Below are 19,619 nucleotides of genomic sequence, written 5' to 3'. Positions count from 1 at the left end.
GTATGTGGGAGCAGAGGTATATCTAGGGGTTGGTTAGGGCAGCTTATTCCAAGGGCCTGTGGCTCAGAATGGCTAGAAGCCTGTTTGCCCACCCACACACTTCCTGGGTTGCTCCTCTGCTGCTCTGGGCAGCCGGGCAAAGTGCACAGGTTCCTCTGGCAAGGGCGCAAGGGATGGAAGGGTGCCAATACAGCTCATTGCCAGGGGCACAAGGAAGCCTAGGTACGCCTCTGTGTGGCAGATCTGCTTATTTTGGTACAAGCACATTCTGTTGCACTAAGATGCATGCTCACTAGTTTGCAGTCAAACAAAGGAGTATTCTAAAAGTTTAAAATGGGATATGGATTCCCTTATTTTAACTGACGTCCAGGGCGTCTTTTAACACCACCTATTCTAAAGAGGAATTAGATGGTGGTCAAATTTCCTCTAACCCAGAAATAGTACCTTGGGTTACGAATTTTGCTTCAGGATGAGAACAGGATGGTCCTGAATGGGGTAACTGTGCCCCTGAAGGACCAGGTGCGCAGCCTGGGAGTCATTTTGGACTCACAGCTGTCCATGGAGGCGCAGGTTAACTCTGTGTCCAGGGCAGCCGTCTACCAGCTCCACCTGGTACGCAGGCTAAGACCCTACCTCCCCGCGGACTGTCTCGCCAGAGTGGTGCATGCTCTGGTTATCTCATGCTTGGACTGCTGCAATGCGCTCTACGTGGGGCTACCTTTGAAGGTGACCCAGAAACTGCAACTAATCCAGAATGCGGCAGCTAGACTGGTGACTGGGAGTGGCCGCCGGGACCACATAACACCGGTTCTGAGAGATCTGCACTGGCTCCCAGTACGTTTCCGAGCACGATTCAAAGTGTTGGTGCTGACCTTTAAAGCCCTAAACGGCCTCGGTCCTGTATACCTGAAGGAGCGTCTCCACCCCCATCGTTCAGCCCGGACACTGAGATCCAGCGCCGAGGGCCTTCTGGCGGTTCCCTCATTGCGAGAAGTGAGGCTACAGGGAACCAGACAGAGGGCCTTCTCGGTAGTGGCGCCCGCCCTGTGGAACGCCCTCCCATCAGATGTCAAAGAGATAAAGAATTACCTGACATTCAGAAGACATCTTAAGGCAGCCCTGTTCAGGGAAGTTTTTAATATGTAATGCTGTACTGTTTTTAACACTGATTGGGAGCCGCCCAGAGTGGCTGGGGAGGCTCAGCCAGATGGGCGGGGTATAAATAATAAATTATTATTATTATTATTATTATTATTATTATTATTATTATTATTATAACAGAAATCACGCTGTGGTGGCGTGGTGGCAGCAGGAGGCCCCATTAGCTAAAGGGGATTCCTCAGGTTAAGAACCGTTTCAGGTTAAGAATGGACCTCCGGAACACATTAAGTTCTTAACCCAAGGTACCACTGTATAGCTTTAGAGATAAAAGGCCAAGACATTTCTATTTAACATCTCATACTTTACATATTCTTTGCATAAAATATTTATATGTCTATATATTCTCTTTTAAAAGTCTATTTATGAATAGCTTTGCAAATTAGGCCAAGCCTTATTTCAAAATGAAGAGTATGCAAGTCAGATTGCAGGTGATCAAATGCTACATAGTCTGGACCCATTTCTGTGCAGGTGCCTGTATGTCTTTCATAGCCACCGCTCCTTTTGTTTGCATTGTGCCTCACCATATCAATTAGGACTTGAGAAATATGGAACATTGTTAAAGCAATCAGCACTTAGGTATTCATTGTCAAACACTGTAAACTCTTGAGTGAAACTGACAAGGAGCTGATGTGGTGGGGAGTGCTCGGGGTGTGGTGGAAGTGCATTTGCCACCACATTCACTGCGTTATGAGGCATGTTTTTGAGGCGGATAATTGTGCATTCAAACCACCTCCACCCTATTAGTAGTGCAATCCTATACACACCTACTCATAAGTACGTCCAACTTAGTTCAGTGGGGCTCTCTCCCAGGGAAGTGAGCACATGACTGCAATCTTAGAATATATGTCTGCACCTTGAGAAGCAGCAATTCTTTGGTGAACAAGAATTATGCCAGCCACTCTAATGTGCCTTGTACATGATGTGTCAGAAGGCAACGCGCAGTGGGCCTGTCAAAGGAGAAGAGTATCTGCCCTTATGCTTCTTCTGTCAACAGCAAGCCTGGAATCTACATTTTATTGTTCCAAGGGAATACTTTAGGACAGGATTCAGACATGACGATTTGTTGACCCCTTGTTGAAGCCTATGATTTGTGACAGTGTTTAATCCTACTGAAAGAATAATATAAGCAGGGTGGAAAAGCAGTCACTGAAATTTTTATCCTGACCCCTTCCCCCCTCAAAATACAATGTTTTTAGAATCCATCCTCTTCTAGGACCTTCCTCTAAATAGGGTTGCATGATGTTAGGGACTGAGCTGTTTGTTATCACAGTGGAAAGCCAAATAGTTTGCAGCAGAAGTAGGCAACAAAATATTCACAGGCTACACCCAACACTGAGTATGATTCAGAATTATGGGGATCCTGCTTTGAACTTGCTCCACTTCATGGGCTTATGTCAGGAGTTAATTTGCTCGTATAGTGGGCAGCTCTTATCTGCTAGCTGCATAAGTACTTCGCTTTTAAATATGAGTAAGACTGAAGTCTGGGTTTAAAAATAGTTTTTTGGGCAATCAGCCACCAGTCTGTTGCTTGTGTTATTCAAGGTTAGATTATTATTAGTAATCCACCAACAATGTGTGCTGGACATTGTACAGCACGCAGAACTGCCGGGGTCACTTGAGCTGTGGGTTTTTTACGCTAAATGAGATGAACACAATTTCAGAGAAAAGGATCTGTGTTTTATAGTAAAGTTAAGGGAGTTAGATGGTAGCAGACAGTGAGCACAGAATGAATAAATTTGGGCAAAGTCCAAATAAGCTTTGAGGAAAGACTTAAAGGGAGGGATGGAAGGCAAATCCACACTATACTTTTAGAACATGTACAACACACATTTAAAAGACATGCCTTGCCCCTACAATTCCCAGCCACGTTAGCAAACTACAATACCCAGGATCATTAGTCTATCCTGTGGGGCAGAACAAAAGAAAACACATCTGCAGTAGAAACCAGTGCTAGCCTTGTGTTGTCAAGCAGGTCTGGTGAGCAAGGACTTGGTTACTTCTAAGTTCTGTACAACTCTGGGCACCCTGATGGCACTATGTAGACATAGAATACTAATAATAGTAGATGCGCTGAACAAGAGAATAGAAATGGGAGAAAGGGGAAATCGTGGAAGAGTATTTGGGGACACGGGCAGACAGCTTTAGAGGTAAGGACCATGAACTTAAAGTAATGTGCAAAATTAAGGGGAGAAATGAATGGACAACAGAAATTATGGGAAATCATTTAGTATAGGATTCCTGTGTTATTTACTCCTAAAATACACACCTAAAGTTTGTGAATTACGGTCCTCACTACTGATTTTGCTTCATTTGTCATCTAGGACAGAAGCTGGCTAACATTTTTGCATCGTTGATTGTTCTTTCAACCCTTAACGTTTTTGTAACTTAAGCTAACTTTCCATGCTCTTTTAATCATCCTGTTCTATGATTAAATATGTCAAGAGATATAAACAACTCAGTTTGTGGCTTCAGAGTAAGGGCAGAGCTGGTGCTCCACCCAGTATACCCAAGTGTGGGAGAAATGCTGCAGAATAACTTATGCATGAATAACTGTACAAATCATTCTGCTTTTGGAGCCCTTAACAATACATCAGCAAAACAGGTTAAGAGAGGTGTTGTAATATAGGTGGTGTTTACTGTAACTAGGAATGACAGCTAAGTCTTAAAAACTAGGGGACACTATCGGGACTCAATGCTCTGGTGGGAGTGAGGACTTGCTAGTCAGTAGACATGCACAATATTGCATTGTTCTTGAAAGAGACAGTGGTGAAGGAACTGGCCAGAAGAATTTTGGCAGGGGATTTTATTCTGCTGCCATTGTCTCTCCTTTAGTTGTTCTTCCTCTCTTTCCGCATGGATTACAAACTGACTTAAAATTCAAAGGCACAAACAAATTCTAAGACTGAAAGCCACTTTTATTCTGAATAGCACTCACAGCAGATTAGCCACAAGGACCTACTGACCGCCTAATGCTTGGAGGTTGACCTATTGCAATGGAAAGGCCACATAATATTGGTAAACTACTGTGAAATAGGATTCTGAAGGTTGAAAAGGTAAGGAGAATCAGTTGCACTGTGGGTGATTAGAGTTGGAGTTTAAGAGAGGGGGACTATCCTAGTAAATCCATTTGTGGATATAGCCCTGAAATGAAATATTCTGTGAAATATGCCTCTTTGAGAATTCAGCACCATTAAAAGGTGAACACTGCAGGGGACTTTGAGCTTTGGTGGTTGGTGCAGTTCTCACTTGATAACATGTAAATGTGGTAGCATCTCTTTCAATGTAAGGAGTCAGTTTGGATCCCTAATTCCTCTTTCAGAAAATATCTTCCAAAAGCAGCCCAGCGGTAAGAGAAACCTGAGGTGTTTCACACACTACATCTGAATACATAAATTTGGATCAGGGGAGATGTTGTCAAAATATACCACAGGACATGTTTCACTTTCAAGTTGCATTTCTCTCTCTTTGAAATACCCTTAGCCACTACAAATATAGGGCACTTTGGAAATGAACTTTCCCTCGCTCAATTATTTAATTTGAGAAAGAACAGATATGAGTTTGACAAATGGGCCTTGCAGAATGCCTGAAACTATCCTGCAAGCCTGATTTGCACCTGGCCATTCTCACTAAAGACCTTTCTGAACTTCCAACCATTTCCCCCACTCTCTTATCAGCATTTCAAACAACTTGGGCATCCATTTTAATTGCAATGGAAATATTATTTTTAGAATCACTGTTCCACCAGGGGCGCTGTCCTGTGCCAAATAATACATTTGTACAGCATACCCAAAATACCAGAGCAGGACAGTACTACTGCCATTTGCATCCCAAGGCGGTTTTTGACTCCAGTAGTACAGGAACTAGACTGAGATCTTGTACAGTGAACCCAAAGCTGTTGCCATAGCAGAATGGAATTGCAGGACTTTGCAGTTAACTGTGGATAACAGTAAACAGGATTTCTGCCAGTGTGCTTTTGTAGGAAATTTTGCAGTGTTTGAATTGCAGGGGGAGGCCCTCTTAACAGCATGGTGACCATAATGACTAAAATGGATGTGGGGGAGAATCTGGGGCTTCTGGATTTCATTAATGCCTCCCTAATTAAAATACTGAAGTTTTTACCTTTTAATCTATCTAAGCAAATAAAGCTTGTCTGTAGTGCAACTTACTACATCCCTAGACTTGTGCCCTAGACTTCAGTAAACGAGTTATTAAATGATAATTGCTAAAATATAAACAACTATTTTCAGTTAATTACATCTTTATCAAAGATGATAGCAATATGACTCAGCTCATATCATATAGGTCTTCTATCAAACTGTGAAGTTGCATTTAATTTTAGAGTAACCTTTCTTGCAGTTATAATGGCACTTATTCTCAGAGTTGTAACAGCTTTGTAAATTGGAATCATAGAATAGTAGAGTTGGAAGGGACCCCGAGGATCATCTAGTCCAACCCTCTGCAGTGCAGAAATCTTTTGCCCAACATGGGGCTCGAACCCACGACCCTAAGATTAAGAGCCTCATGCTCTACCAGCTGAGCTACTCCAACTTGTAGCTGATGTCTTTCTTTTTATTAGATTAACATCAGAAAAAGATTCCTTCTTTTACATCTAAGTTTAATACTTAGTTTCACAATCTGGTATGACAGAGCAAAGCTAAGGCCACCCAGCAAATGAAATGCTTAAGGGAGGAAGTTAATGGCTTGGGAAAGGAGAACAGGATATGCTTGCTATTACTTTCTGTATGCAGCTAGACCTAGGGAATTTTTTAATAATACACATTCCATTACTTTCACATACATCATCTCAAGTTCCCTATGGGATCCTCACTAGAATGGTCAAGACAAGAACTACTTTACAACATCTTGAAATTAACAAGTATTGAAGTACAACATTAAACTTCGTTAGATGGATTTTAAACCACATTTTCCTTATACTGTATGCTATGGTGCATGAGTCATTAAATCTGTTCAAAGAAATTATGAATCATAGTGCCAAACAAACAAACTTTGAGTAGAAGCTATTTATAATCAATGGTATTTCCCAGGAGTACAATTTTTAAAACTCGCTAAACCAAAGCTTTTTTCTATAAAAATGCAGAGGGGTAAAAAGAAAGCAGGAGACAGCTCTATCCCCTTCTTTCTGAATACCCCAGGTAGGGCAGATCCACACCATACATTTAAATCTTATTCAACACATATTCAAAGCACATGACTCCAGCTCCCAAAGAATCCTGGGAAGTGTAGTTTAAGAGTGCTGGTAATTGAAGCTCTGTGAGGGGGAAACTACACTTCCTAGGATTCTGTGAGGGAGTCATGTGTTCTATAGTGTATTGAATAACCTTTAAATGCATGGTGCTGTTAGTTACAGTGTGGTCCTTATCCATGGCTTAAGTTACATTTAATCCAGTGGGGCTTACTCCCAGGTAAGCAGAACTGCAAGTATAGTTACTTCCTTACCTGTCTCTGCTAAACTGTTTTCTTCTTTCTTTTCTCTCTTCCAACCAACTCCTAATGTCATCCAGCTTGACTCCCAAGTCTACTAGTTAAAGTCTAGTTAAAAATTCAGGCAAGAAGTACTTAGTTTGTGATGCTGAAAATATGGATATTGATTTATCTAGCAGTAATGACCTATCAATTTTACTTCTAAGTTCATTCCTCTGTGTTTAATAGAGCTTACTCCAAAGTAGTTGTTAAAAGGTTGCAGTCTAAAGAATACTTTCAAACTGTCTCTTACTTTCTTCCAAAGCTAGATACAGATATCAAAAAGGGAAAGTGTTTGTGTTAGTAAATGAGGGGCTACAGAATAAAGTTCTTGCTTGCTAATTCACTTCAGGAAGGAAAGCCCTGTCATCAGGCTTAAACAAAGGAAGTGGTTAAGGTAGTAGTTGGTGGGCTGTTGCTTGTGCAGTTCTTGTTAGGAAATGCATAGCCTGTGAAAGCATATGAGACAACTGTAAAATGTTAGGGACATGGCTAGATGTTGGAAGACCACCAGATAGCTCATATGCGGATTCCACTCCAGAAGGCCTACAGATAGTATTCTATTCTCAGTGATGACATAACTGATGAAAAGTCAGAATTACTTCCCCATTCTGGATAGGAACTAATGAGATATAAAACAACCTTGGCTATGACAGAGATGTGGGCAAAACAAGAAAGTGTGAAAAATCACTGGGCTTTTTTCTTTTCTTTTTAAAGGAAACTAACCTTGCTTTAGAAATAACCTTCTGATCAGACTTCTCATGATTTTTTTAATACGGTTTTGAAATAATGAAAAGCAATAGATTGGATCCAGACTCAGGCTGCAGTACTCCCAGATAAACACCACTTAGCTGGGCTAGGAGTGATCCCTATTGAACTCAATGGGTCTTAAATTATAAATTACATAAATTAGATCATAAATTACAGTGGTACTCGGGTTACATACGCTTCAGGTTACAGACTCTGCTAACCCATAAATATTGCTTCAGTTTAAGAACTTTGCTTCAGGATGAGAACAGAAATCGTGCTCCGGCGGTGCGGCAGCAGTGGGAGGCCCCATTAGCTAAAGTGGTGCTTCAGGTTATGAACAGTTTCAGGTTAAGTACAGACCTCCGGAATGAATTAAGTACTTAACCTGAGGTACCACTGTATCAGAAACAACTTCTGTACATTGGTTGTGTAGTGTGGGCTACTCTTTCTCCATACCCTTTAAACTGATACACAAAACCTGTTTGTCACTCCACCAGTAAACAAAACCTGATTGGGATGATTGTGCTGGCTGGTGTGGATGGGGACCTCTGGAAGGCATGAGGTTGGGGAAGGCTGTTCTATGCTAACTCTAGGCAAAGTTAGGAAAGGTGAAAACGTGAATCTCTACCCCATGAGCAGGCTTATAAACGATGCTTCTCTGGGTAGCTTGCTCTATTTTAAAGAAAACTTTAAAGCACTGTATTCATCCTTATAATTGTACTCTGGTTTGCTTATTGCCTTACATATGGTTCCCATGCCAAGGCACTTCAAAATCTTCACTGTAGGGAATAGCTCTTTAAATGCCTCTTATGCTGAATAATGCAAGGTAAGCAACGGAGTTGGTTTTTTATTAAAAAAAATCCTTCCAGTAGCACCTTAAAGACCAACTAAGTCAGTTCTTGGTATGAGCTTTCGTGTGCATGCACACTTCTTCAGATACACACTTCAGGTATCTGAAGAAGTGTGCATGCACACGAAAGCTCATACCAAGAACTGACTTAGTTGGTCTTTAAGGTGCTACTGGAAGGAATTTTTTTTGTTTTGACTATGGCAGACCAACACGGCTACCTATCTGTAATTGGTTTTTTATATCCATCTTTGCCAGAATGTAATGGACTCTCTAGGATTTAGAAACACTGCAAAACTGAGTCTAGAAGCGAATGCCATTATTTTCTTGTGCATCCCATGTAAGAAAGTATTAATACCATCCTTTCCATGTGGAAGTCATAGGGGCTGCCCTGCATCTAATTGCATGCTTGCTGTAGCTTAGAGTCCTTTGATCCTAACTGGTGTCATAGTGCCTCCTACTGCAATACCTTTTGATTTTCTGATGTCTTACACCAGCACATGCTGGTTGGGGCTGATGGGAGTTGTAGTCCAAAACATTAAGAGGGTACCCTTTTGGCAAAAGCTGCCCTATGCTATGCAATGGTTTCAGAGCCTCCAAGATACATCTTAACCTATTTATGTTAAGTGTGTCTGCATTTAAGTGGAGTTTGTGCATTGTAGCAAAAGGTCATCAACTGTCTTGAAGAATCACTTCTCTGGACTGATTCTCCCTTTCTGTCTATCAGCAACTTTTCTCATTACAGCTCCTCCTCTGTTGCTGCTGCTTCCTGTATGGGTTCTGCAATGATTGCTGCTCTTTTTGAGTCAGTATTAGAACACATGTATTTCTTACTCTGGGCTTTAGGGCATTTTCCATATAAAGCATGGACTAGAAGAGAGTTTATACAAAGCTGTTTGTTATAGAGGTGGACTACATTTTGTTGGTTGTAGCAGTGATAAAGGAAACTGAAGCTATGGGAAGATGAGCAAAAAGAGCAACACCAATGCAGCTGAATCTTGAATCCTTGCGTTGGCACAGTTCTGATTTGTCCTAGGTAAATAAGAAATTGCACGGCTAATTATAATTTTTGTCTTGCTTGCGATTTGCTTCAAATTTAGATTTCCGTTTAGGTTACGAATGTTATACAATATCTATGGGAGCGAGGTAAATGTTCAGAGACCCGTCACATCAAGGATTGAGTATACAGTACTAAAATTCAAAAAATAGGCAGAACTAGGCTCTCTAAAATTACCGGTACAATATATTTAGCTAGAGAAAATGTGGCTAGCAGAGAGATCAGTTATGTTATCTGGGACTGTAAGGCACTGGAGTCTGGAGGACAGAACAGTGTCACATCTGGTAACTTTGCAGGCCAAACAGAGAAATTGCAGAACTTAAATTTTAAAAGGCCTGGGTGAATAGTAAGGTTGCTGAAAAGAAGACCAGGCATTGTCCTTTATTCAGTGGATCTTTCTCATAGGGATGTGTGCATAGCATTGCAACACTGAGCACATGGCTGTATACACACCATACATTTAAAGCACATCTGCACCCCCCCCCCAAAAAAAGGCTCTTGGGAGCTGTAATTTACCTCTCACAGAGCTACAGTTCCCAGCACTTTGTATAGTGTGTATGCAGCCACAGAATGGCAAACCCTTATCAAATGAAATCCTTAAATTTCTAATACCCTCCTGTCCTTTCATGACACATGATCAGTGCTGCCTTGATCTCCATTGAGTTCCTCAGTGCAGAGCCACTAGCTATGCATATGTCAAATAATGCTATCAGTGCTTGTAATCCCAGGTACGGATACGGCTGCTAACCAGGAGACATCTCCTGTTGTTAGATTGTAACCTCGTGGTTGATTGCTCTGCAGTCCGGCTGGCAGCTGTTGTCTCCTATAGGATTTGGGTTGAAGAAGAAATGAGTGTGGTCCGACTTCTGTAGCAGAGAGCAGAAACTGCAGAACCTAGATACACATAGCTGAAGTTCAGTTTGTAGTTACAGTATTTGAAATTTTTTTACACTGCTTTTCAATTTTGTAAGCACACTAAAATAAACTTTACCACTAAGGTGTTTGACAGTCTTTTTTGGTCCAGTCAGGTGACTGTAGGTTGAAACTGTTCTTTGTGCTCAGTATTGCATACTGTGTAGGGACGTGGGTGGCGCTGTGGGTAAAACCTCAGTGCCTAGGACTTGCCGATCGTCAGGTTGGTGGTTCGAATCCCTGTGGCGGGGTGCGCTCCTGTTGCTCGATCCCAGCGCCTGCCAACCTAGCAGTTCGAAAGCACCCCCAGGTGCAAGTAGATAAATAGGGACCGCTTACTAGCGGGAAGGTAAACGGCATTTCCGTGTGCTGCACTGGCTCGGCAGATGCAGCTTGTCACGCTGGCCACGTGACCTGGAAGTGTCTGCGGACAGCGCTGGCTCCCGGCCTATAGAGTGAGATGAGCGCACAACCCTAGAGTCTGTCAAGACTGGCCTGTACGGGCAGGGGTACCTTTACCTTATTGCATACTGTGTATATTTACACACACAAAAATTAATCTGCAACATTCTACTGCAATTTAGTAATATTTATAGTCATTTTGTGTCATTTACAGCATTGTGTTTGACTTTATTTAAATAGCATACTGACAGCTGTCCTCTACTGATAACTGGATAAGTTGTTTGTGATAACTATTATGTGCTATTTGTACTTTTATTTCAATGTTTCAGTAATTAATGTTTATAAAAATTTCATTAACTGTATAATATTTAATTACAGGTCTGTGTTTAAATCAGATTTCCTTATCTAAGTGAAGTTTTCTGAAAGTATTAACTTTTGTTGTATAAGATCTAATTGTCAAAAAGATTACACATTAGAGGTTTCTAATAAGCCTGCATTTTTGCAGAGGTTGTTTTATGCGGGGTTTGTTCTGGGCTTCAGCTGGCAAACAAATGTGATGGAAAAGGAAACAGAATACTTTGATAAGGTTGCAAAGTGATCGGACCTAAAACACTGATGATTTCTTGGCAGCTAGACATATCTTCCTGAATGGGGGCATAGATATTGTTTTCTTCTACTTGAAAAGAGCTACTGGTTACTGGCACTGCTTTTGTTCCTTGAAATGAATCACACTCAGTTGGATGGAGCCGTTAATCCATTTCCCTTTCAACTGACCTATTAGAAAGCAACCCTTCTTTGTGCCTGGCATTGCTGATCATCTGTTGAACATCGCTACAAAATACAATTCCTTACTGCATTTCTACATAGAACAGATCCCTGGCTTGTTTGGTGTTATTGCTGTTGTTTTTAAAAAAGTAACAACTCTATCCTTTTTGGAATAGGGATACTTTTTACATACTGGCTTTCTTACTCCAGTGGGCTTCTGTCCCCTGTAACTAAGTCACAAGTTAGAGCTAGTAAAATCAACAAGTAAGATTCCAGACTTCCCATTTGCAAAGTGATGGTGTCTGATCTCAGCCATGAATAAATGGTCTAAATCAGGGCAGGTTCAGTGTTGAGGGTAGCAACATATATCACTCTGTCCTCCAATTCTTCCTACTGATCATACTCGGAGTCTTGCTGTTAGAGATCTGATCATAGCTACAGTTGCTTTTATAAAATAACCTTTTTAATGCTGGCCGCAAGTGTAGCTAGGTCCTTTTAAAAGTCTCAGTGTGTCTTTGGGTTATCTTTTCTACTTCACAGTAAAGAAATTGTGAATTACCTTTATGTTATTAAGTAACACGGAATAGTCAAGATACTTTTAAAGGTTTCATGTAACTTTAGATAGAAAATTTGCCAATTAACCATTGTGGTTAAGCATCAGTGGCATATGAGCCCTCTAGGCAATGCTTCTCTCTGTGGAATGACCCCTTTGTGCAAGACATGGAATGTCTGCACTGCTGCCACTTTGCTGGCAGCATGGGGGAGTGGTAGCAGCGCTGGAGGAAGAGAAGGAAGATGGAAGAGGTGGCAGTGAGGAAAATGAGGAAAAGGTGGTGGCAACACCATCCCATCTTGAGATGGTAGAATGTCTTGCACTTGTCCTGCCTGGGCATGATGTTTGTTGGGAGACTTCAAAGTCTGTTGTGTGTAGTAGCGTTAAGGTGGATTACAGAGGATGGTAGGAATACTTAATTACAATAGTCTCTGCCAGATGCAGAATAATTTCAGGATGCACTGATGGTTGCTGAGAAGGAATCGGCGATGGCTGTTTCCCCATGTTTTGAAGAACCTTTCTAAAGATTCTCGGCCTTTTTCCTTTAGCATTTTAAAACACAGGAAGCACACTCTGGAATGGTGCTTGGATTAATATAGTGGTGCATAAATGTCATCTTAAACAGATGCTTTATACTTAGCCAGACTGTTTGTCCATCTAGAACTGTCTGCTTTGGCAAAATCTCCAAAGTTTTGGGAATAAATCTTTCTCAGCCCCTCATGATACTTTTAATTGGAGTAGCCACAATTTTAACCCAGGACATTTTGCATGCAGCTATGGGCACTCAAAGGTTATCCTGAAGGAAAAAGAAAGAGTGATTTGGGGCAGTGCTTTAATTATACCATAGAGCTGATTCACAAAAGCAGGCAGTGCTTTATCTTCTCCATGCGAGCATATATTCAGGAACCATAACTTCTAGACCAATAACAGAAATTGCTGTGTATGCAGCTGAGTCCCACTTAACATTTTTCCATGTGAATGTGTGCCTCAGTGCATGATCACTTGCTGCTAGGATCTGGGCCTTGGAGCAATGGTTGGACTGGGAATAGAAATGCAGAGTAAAGGCTAACTTTGAAACAGGTTGCCTCTTTTGATTTACAGAACTGTCTCTGGACAAAAGCAAATGGAGCAGGGCCTTTTCATGTTATTATATCAGTCAGTTAACCTGGTGTTCACTTTAATAACCCCTGACTCCTTGATACTTCAGAAAGTCAAGTTCCTGGGGCTGAAATATCACAAGAGTGTTCTGATAAGATATTTGTGAGCAAAATTACATAGCTGGGAGCCAAACTCGACATGGTGTTAGATGTGTGAAGGCATCTGTCTCTTTCTCTCCCTTTGGCTGAAAGTAGCCGTTAAGGGCCTTCCACCCTCCTGACACAATCTGATCCAACTTTGAATGCCCAGTGGCTACAATTAGCAAAAAGACTGAGAGAGCAAAGAGACATTGGAATTGTATTAATGCATCACTGATGTCCTACTTAATTTGACTATGAGATAGATAGCTTTTGTTCAGTTAAATTCAGCACAAGAAACTACATCAACTAGTATTCTAATCTGGAAGCAGTTTGGATAGCTTTGCATAGGCTTACTTACAATTACAAAAGGCCACCATGTATGTCAACATACTTGTTCTGCTTGCTCTGGTGTCCATGGTTTAATAGTAACCAATAAAATATTTATGACTGTATTCCTATGGATATGATCACTTGCCTATGAAAATTTTGAAGACAGCATGATGGAGAACTTTGAAGTTCTGCCTGTGGCCTTGAGCGAATTCTATAGATCTTGTTATGGAATGTCAGGTGCTGCAAGCTCTTAACTCACTGTGAAATCAATTGAGCACCAGAGGGCTCAAGTGAGAGTTGTTCAGATGAATGCTTGTCAGGCTCATTGATAATGAAAAGTGGTATCCTTGGCCCTGAAGATTAGGGGACATAATGTTAGTAAGAGCTTTAAAGTGCGTTTATTGCAGAGACTTGAATGGCACTAAAAATAATCTCACATATTGTTTTCTACAGTGAAATGTTTCTCGTGTTGCTGTTGCTGTGTCTACTGGGCATTTAAGTGGATGATTATCGAGTTCTGAAACTAACAATCCAGTCTTAAACAAGTTTGTTTGGAATGAAGTCCTGCTAAGTTCCATGGAACTGATTTCATAATGCGTGTTTAGGATTGCTGCCTAAACCAGCCCAGTAGCACCGTCTTTATATTTGCATAAGTCATTATTTGACCGTCAGCACTGGAGTAACAATCTAGCAGTACCGGACTGGATCTAAACACATCAAAAAAATGTTTCGGGAAAACGTGTTGTAAACCTCATACAGTGGAACCTCGGGTTGCTAATGTGATCTGTGTGGGAGGCACATTCGAAACTCGCAGTGTTCACAACCCGCAGCGCCACGTCTGCGCGTGCGGGTTGTGATTCGGTGCTTCTGCAGAAAGCACAATTTAGCACTTCTGTGCATGCGTGAGCACCAAAACCCAGAAGTAACCCATTCTGGTACTTTCGGGTTCAGCGCAGTGCACAACCCAAAATCGCGTAACCTGAAGCGAAGGTACCACTGTAATGGGAAAACACATTGGTGAAAGATGGAACTCCACAGCACCATCTGGTGTCCCATTGTTATAATGCATTTAAAACACTATTTCTTTACTAATGTAGCTATGTCCCTGGTGTCTTTGATGTGACATTAGCAGAGTTCTGAGTCCTTTACTTACATGTACAGACTGGTCTGGAATGTCTCTGCAGTTCTATCATTCCCTCTAATAGGCATCCCAGCCCCTGAGTGTGGAAGTGAATATCCTGTATATGTGGACTGATAACATGAAAGCTTGTTACTCTAAAGAATTTATGGACTTTGGCTGTTGTTGGGGTGGGAAAAACATATACATTGCATGTGTCCAGAGCAATAGAAGATCCAGAACATCTTCACATCATCTGATGGCATTCCCCTTCCCCCAATGCTTCAGACTTTTTGCTCTTATGTTCTGCCCTTTTGTTCTTATGTTACAAGAGCTTAGTGGTTACTGCTCTTTGAGGGCCCCATACCACATAGAAACCACATGGAAGGATCTCACTGCAAGAGCCATGGTAATCCTCCACACTCTGATGCCAGCATCATTTTTTCCATACAATCATGTCCTTCCCTCCCATGTTGTTCCCTACATTCTTATGTTGCTATGGGGAGTGTGGGGTGGAGTAAGAAGGGAGTGGTAGCCATGTGGCTCCTATAATGAAAGAACTGGCTCATAGGCTGGGGCAAATAATAATGATGGGAGAGAATACAGTGGAACATAAGATGATTGTTTGTGATTACTGCAATAGTTCTATGCAATACCCCCCATTTCTCTTCAAGAGTAGGTCTGTGTAGCAGAAGACTCACTGTGGCTTCTAAATTTTGTCTGTGTGTGAATCAATTTTCTATGGAACTTCCCAGTTCTCTTTGCACTGGTTTTTGGTGGTATCTCCATTTTTTGTGGTTTTCCACAGAGGTGGATCATGAACAGGACTGTATAGAAAACTGCCATTGATCCAACATCCTAAGATTGTCAACCTTTTATCTAATTCACTCCCCCTTTCTAAATCAAGTTCAGTAGTACAGTTTAGTAACCTCAGACTCCGAACTTGATAGTTTAATAGCGCCTCCCTTCTTTAGATGGCCGTATTGCTTCATTCACCTCAAATTGTGGTAAGCCAACCCTGATGAGTTTGGGGGAACCCCATTCTGCTGAGTGAGGCTCTGGATACCTGCCCCAAAGTCCTGCCCTGTGGTACCACTGGCAAATTAGCCTTCCAAGTCTATAAGTATGCTATGTCTGGAGAACGGTCAGCAACCAAAGCAAGTCAGTACAAGGTGGCAAGGGTGGCAAATGGTTAGAATTTCAAGTGGTCTGGAAGTGATGCTTCAGTGCCTTTCATTGCTTTTTGCACCTCCTCATTTCTCAAAGCAAAACAACTGATATAATATGTCATACCTTCAACCTTGTAAGATGTCAGATTCCCTGAACACAGAAGAAAAATGTGGCCTGCTTGACGTCCTAAATTGAGTTGAGGCAGAACTGGTGGCTATTAGAGTCCAAAACATCTGGAGGGTACCGCACTGCCTGCCCCTACCAAAATGAAAGAACTAAGAGATTTGTGAATAAAAGCATAAGTTAGAAAGCTTTATCTTCCCTCTTCAATTGGTGCTAGGCATGTGCATGTGCATGTGCACACACACACACACACACAAACACACACACAGAGAGCCCCTAGTGCTATCCTACTTGTGCACACACAAAAGCTAGGTTGACAAGCCAGAAGGTTACCATGTATCAGTTTAGGAACCTGGTATAGTCCAGAAGTTAGTGATCTCCCTTATCTTGCAGAGCTTTTGTGTCTGGCTTATAATACATTTTCATTTGTTGCAATGGAACGCAAAGTAGTGTGTGCTTCTAAGGTTAGAGAACTGAGGTGAACTAATAGCTTAAGGGAGTTTCTCTTCAGAGAATTATCCTCTACCTAAATCAGGGCTGAGAATCCATTTTCAGCCTAGTGACTCCATTCCTTGCTGAGCAATCTTCTGAGGGTCACACACCAGTGGTGGATGAAGCCAGAGGCAAAAGCATGCCAAGCAATGGGTGTGAATTTTATCTTTGTACACTAGGCCAGCTTCTGCACAGACTTTCACACACCCCTCTACCATCCATTAAGTTAAAGAAAAAACATTACTATAGCTCAAGGACATGTTCCGGCCACACAAATATATATGTGGCGCAAGGTCAGCAATAGTTGATGGAGTATGGCTTCCATTGTTTCTGAGCATTGGCTATGTTGACTGGGACTGATGGGAGTTGTAGTCCCAACAACACCTGGAGGGTACCACGTTGGCTGCATTGGACAATACTCAGTGGGATGGAGCAATGATCTGACTCAGCTTTTCGTCCTGCTTCCTTAAGCAGCTTCCTATTCCATGCATCATTTAATGAATATTAATCATTGAAATCACTTGGTTTAGCACTCCATATAACTGGGAAATTTAAGTTTGCACCTTTCTGTCATGTGCATGAAAGTGTTGGAAAGGAAATGTGGCAAGGTCTTGGTGCTCAGGGGTAAGAGTTTCAGGGGAACTGACAGCTTGTACTTGGAAGATATCAAGTGATATGCTGAAGCGAATGGAAGCTGTTAAGAACTGGAAAGTAAATGAAGGGTAATATCAGTTCTCTTGACGCATTTTCAAATGTTGCCATTCAAGAGGGGAAAGTATTGCTTCACTATGAATCTGAAGGATCTCGGTGTCCTGAGAGGCAATCTGTTTGGAGGGTGCAAGGAGAACAAATCTTACCTAACCATAGCAACTAGAAGATGGCTGTGAGATGGCTAAGTATTTAGCTACCCCAGATAGCTCACACACTGTGTTACATGAATGAACAATGCAAACAAATAGTGCTTTTCCATGTGTGCAGATACCAAAAGAAGAACAAGGTGGGATATTACTGCTGCTGAATGGGGATCATCCCACCAACCTCAGTCTGCCCTCAGCCCACCCTGCACCTGCCTGCTTTCTTACCTACAACCAATCCCGAGAGCCACACTGCTTGTCTGCCATATCCTTCATTTTATATTACAGGCCTAAGTTTCAGTATTTTCACATTTAGGATATCAGCCAGCGTTTTATTCTGGAGAAGACATATAAAACACTTTTTGTTTTTTGCTTAGGTTCAGACATCTGTGAACAGTTTCTCTCTCTCTCTCTGTTTTTTTTATCTTGGAGATAAACACCTTTTGTACTGCAGCATGATGTAACATTCATACAGATATCCTGCTGTGTCCTATGGGTATTCACACTCCAACTATTTATATAAATAATTGTGTAAGGATTGCACCATGTTGAATTCCCAGGGCTTAGTGGGGCCTGCTCATTAGAATGGAGAAGTGATTACAGTCTATCTTTCCAATTACCTTTTGTGTTTTTCATGTTTCAGCCATGTGTTATGCCTAGATCAAGGAGACATCACAATATAGGAGATGCATCTTGTTAACAGTAGCTCTGTGTTTGATAGTGTGCACTGTAATGAATAGTTTCTCATCTTTCTATGGCTACATGACTGTGCCTCTGTAAAAACAAATGTCTTAGGTTACTGCTTCTGATTTTCTTGCTGATCTAAACAGTGCTTTATTTTCTTTTTCAGAACTGAATTGCTGCAAAGAATCATTTCATTCTAGCAATTGGGGAAGGTGCATGAATGCACAAAGTAAGTTCTGTGTTTTTGTTGCATTACTAAGATAGATATTGACTGAATTTCATATTTATGACCTTCTTTTTCTTCCTACAGGAAGCCTAAAGTGGCTGGCAGTACATGTAAAACAATTCAAAAACATTGCAATCAATATTTCTAAACAATAAAGCCATTCAATGGCATACCATATTTATAATGACAAATGACTGAGAATTTTGTTGGATTTTTAAAATATTAGTTTAAGTATCTCACTTAACTAACTGATCCAGTAACTAATCCAATATATGCAGCAAGCTGTATAAAACATGAAAAGCAATGTGATGTGAAGACTGGAGAACAATAATACAGTTAGGTGATATATCCACAAGGTGGCAATGTGTAGATAGTCTTTCTAAAATAGAAGTGTGAAATAAGAGGATGCTGTGGCAGAATGTACTATTCTAAAAATGCATCTTTTGAAAACTAACGCTTCTTTTATGTGCCCTCGATTTTAAATGCAAGAGAAATCTATAGCATGGAGTTTGGTCTAAGTATGTAGTATGTAGTATGTAGTATGTATGTATGTATGTATGCATGCATGCATTCTGTCTTACTGGGCATCCTGTCATTTCAAGGTAGACTTGAATGAAGCATCAATTCCAATCTGTTTTCAAGCTTCGTTGTGGGATGGAAACAGTTTTGGTTGCCTTGACAGATGACTTGAGCAAGATAACCTATTTGGGGAACGCTACCCTGCTAGTTTTTCTGGACCTCTCATTGGTTTCAGTACCATCAACCACGGTATCTTTCTGGATATCTTGGGCTGGGCTTAGGAGGCATTGTTTTGGTTGTTTCCATAAGGTGATACTGCAGGACTTAGCTCCATTCCTTGGCCCTTGGCCAAAGGGGTTCCACAGAATCGATATTGTACCTCCTGATCTTAAACGTCTATCATGACAATGCTGGGGAAAGTCATCTGGAAGTTTAAGCTATAGTATTGTTAGTATGTTTCTGAGTTTCCAGCTCTCATCTCCACTTCTTCTTTTTTTTAATCTCAGAGCCTGTGGAAATTCAAACTAGTGCAGTTTGGGGATGGATGAGGGAAACAAGCTGATGTTAAATTCAAGCAAGACAGAGGTGCTTCCTGTGCAGATGGTTCAAGAAACATATAGCATGTTATGCCACTAATGCCCAATCCACACTTAACATGAAAGGAAACCATGGCTTAGCTTGAATGAGCAAACATGTGGGCTCCCATTGAGAACATTGCAGCTGCTGTTCTCCTCCTAGTTTTGCTGCTGCCACACTGCTTTGAGCTTCACTGTGATTTGGCTTAGCATTGCAGCCAAACCTGGGCTCACGGTTTATTTTGCTCCAGACAAACCATAAGATGCAGTCAATACTTGTTCTATGATGCATTGCTTGTGGTTTGTCTGGAAGAGATAAACCATGAGCTCAGGTTAGGATGTAACAGTAAGCCAAATGACAGA

The 19,619-nt window shown here is 41.4% G+C and overlaps 1 protein-coding gene across 1 annotated transcript in view; it reads left to right on the top strand.

The window, feature by feature from the left end:
- Nucleotides 1-19,619, top strand: part of MAPRE2 (microtubule associated protein RP/EB family member 2) — a 90,320-nt gene that overhangs the window by 4,432 nt on the left and 66,269 nt on the right. Inside the window, exon 2 of the mRNA XM_083748001.1 lies at nucleotides 18,103-18,165. The gene's annotated coding sequence lies outside the window, so the exon portion shown is untranslated. The remainder of the gene's footprint in view (nucleotides 1-18,102; nucleotides 18,166-19,619) is intronic.

This window comes from Podarcis gaigeae, assembly GCF_964106915.1.
Source record: "Podarcis gaigeae genome assembly, chromosome: 7".
NCBI lineage: Eukaryota > Metazoa > Chordata > Lepidosauria > Squamata > Lacertidae > Podarcis > Podarcis gaigeae.
The sequence above is the reverse complement of the archived record's forward strand: the minus strand, read 5'-3'. Positions and strand labels throughout refer to the sequence as shown.